Raw genomic sequence first — 2594 nt, 5'->3', positions numbered from 1 at the left:
AGCCTCCCTATAGCTCCAGCTGGTCTCGAACACTTTATGTACACCAAGCTAGCCTTGAATTCACAGAGAGACTCCTCTGTTTGCCTCATGAGTACTGTGATTAAAGGTTTGTGCCACCAAGCCCAGTACTAGATTTAAAATCAAAATTGGAATATATTTTTTTTCAAATACCCTCTGTGCGACTTTTCTTTCTTCCTTGAACTGTATTACATTCATGTTGCTACAGTATCAATATTGTCTTTTTTAGTATTAGTAGTAAGTTCTTTCTATTTTAATCAACTTATTTTCCTTTCTATTCCTAAGGCTGTATAACTACCACTGTCATATCATCAAGTTTTCCTGTGTATTCCTTTTTGTATGTAAAGATTTATTATTTATTTATTTACATTATTTGTATTCATATATAAAATTTATTTGCATGTAGTCATACTTAGGTGTCATTTGTGGCTGCTTTCACTTAGCTGTGACCAAGCTGAAAAGTGTTGCTGAGCTTGTTACAGGATGCACCAGGAAAATCAAAGTGATCAAGAAGGAGCCCTTTCTTTAGTCCCTAATGTCCAGTGCCACCAGTGTCTTCCCCACTCTTCCTGGCTGTCTCTCTTGTTAATGTGGATGAAATATCCTCTCTCCCTTTGAAAATCAATTCCTTCCTTTCCTAGCCCACTCCACACTTGCTTTCCCATCACCTCTTTCTCGTTGTCTATAATTTCTCCACTGTATCAAAGAAATTCTTTCCCATTAGCTAGATCCCACTAGCCTGTTTTCTGTTTCTATACTAAATAACCTCATTTAACAAAGTTATAAAAAAGAAAGGTATATTTGGGGTCACAGTTACAGAGGTTCCCAGTCCATAATTGCTTGGCCTTGTTGCTTTACGATTATAATGAGGCAGCACCTTGTCGGGAGAGAGCAAGTTGGAACAAGGCCATTATCTACATTAACCAGGAAGCATAAAGAAAAGAGGGCTGGATGGAGTCCCGAGATCCTCTTCAAGGGCATACTCCAGACAACTTAAAACTCCCCTGCAGGCTTCATGGCCCCAAAGTCCCATCCTTCCCAACAGCGCCACAGGCTGTGGACCAATTCTTACAGGGTGCAACAAGCATAACCTGGAAATCACTCTCTAAAATAGTTCTCACTTAATTGGCACAACTACTTTTCTCTGCTCCCCTCCCAGGGACATTGAACAGTGCTTTCTTTCCTTAACATTTTTAAAAAAATTTATACAGGAGTATTGTTTTTGCATTATTTCCATGCCTCCTAGTCCACTACTACTCTTTACTTGTTCCTCAACTCCAACTCAATTTCTTGTCCTCTTCTTTCATTATTATTATTATTCACATATTATATATACGCATTTATAAATATGTACAGATATATGTATATATAATGTACCGAGTCCATGTAGTGGTGCTTCTGTGCTTATAGGGCTGGTCATTTGGGATTAGAAAATCTCTTAGGGAGCTAGTACCTGGAGAAAACTGATTCTCCCTTCCTCATCATTGCCTATAGCTCTTCATCTTGAAGTGGGACCCTATAACATTCCCCCATCCACCTTGGAATGTCAATTGGTCTAGTCAGTATGCAGATATTGCTAGACTACTGTATTGTCTCCACAATATGACATTTTTTTTCTTTTTAATTGTGTGTGTGTGTGTGTGTGTGTGTGTGTGTGTGTGTATCTGTGTGTGGGCACCTACATATGACTGCAGGTGCTCACAGAGCCCAGAAGAGGATGTCAAAGTCCCTGAAGTTAGAGATACAGATCCTTGTGAGCAGTTGAAATAGTTGCTAGGCATAGAACTTGGATTCTCTGCAAGTGGGTCATAAATGCTGAGCCATTTCTCCAGTTTATATTACATATTCTTAGCCTGTTTAAATCTGCTTTTGATATTTAGTGATTTACATTATTTCACTTTTGAGTGTTGTACATGTTAGCCCCAGAATTTCCATTTTTCTTTAGGGATAATTTCTGTCACTCTTGAGACCGAGGTTTGACCAAATTTGTTCTTCTGCTTTCCTTTAGATCTTTCTTTGTCATGATTTCCTTTAGGTCTTTGAAAATACTTAACATGTTGATCTATTAAGCTCTCTAAAACTACCCACATTTGTGTTTTTTTAGTCTCTCTTTATTTCTTATGTCTATAGATTACTATTTTGCATTTCTTTGAATGCTTCATATTTCTTTGCGAAACTGTGACATTTTTAATATTACAACTTGGACACCTTGGAAACAAGATTTTCTTTTCTTTGCCTTATTTCATTTTCTCCTGTGAGCTGTAAATTGTGCTTGTTTGTTGTTTTGTTTTTGACATAGATTCTCCCTGTAGACCCACATGGCCTGGAACTCTATGTAGACCATGCTGGCATTGATCTAATAGAGATCCACCTGCTCTGCCTCCGTGAGCGCCTTGATTAAAGGCATGCACCACCACACCTGGTTTCTGTGGGCTGGATTTACTTGTTATTTCTAATTTTATTTTTATCAATTTTGTAGTTTGTATCTTACTTTGTTTTCTTAAACTTTGAGAGAGAGAGAGAGAGAGAGAGAGAGAGAGAGAGAACTCTCATGTGTGGAAACTTGCTGTCATGTA

This window comes from Nannospalax galili, unplaced genomic scaffold (assembly GCF_000622305.1).
Source record: "Nannospalax galili isolate Female #2095 unplaced genomic scaffold, S.galili_v1.0 scaffold767, whole genome shotgun sequence".
NCBI classification, from domain to species: Eukaryota; Metazoa; Chordata; class Mammalia; order Rodentia; family Spalacidae; genus Nannospalax; species Nannospalax galili.
The sequence above is the reverse complement of the archived record's forward strand: the minus strand, read 5'-3'. Positions refer to the sequence as shown.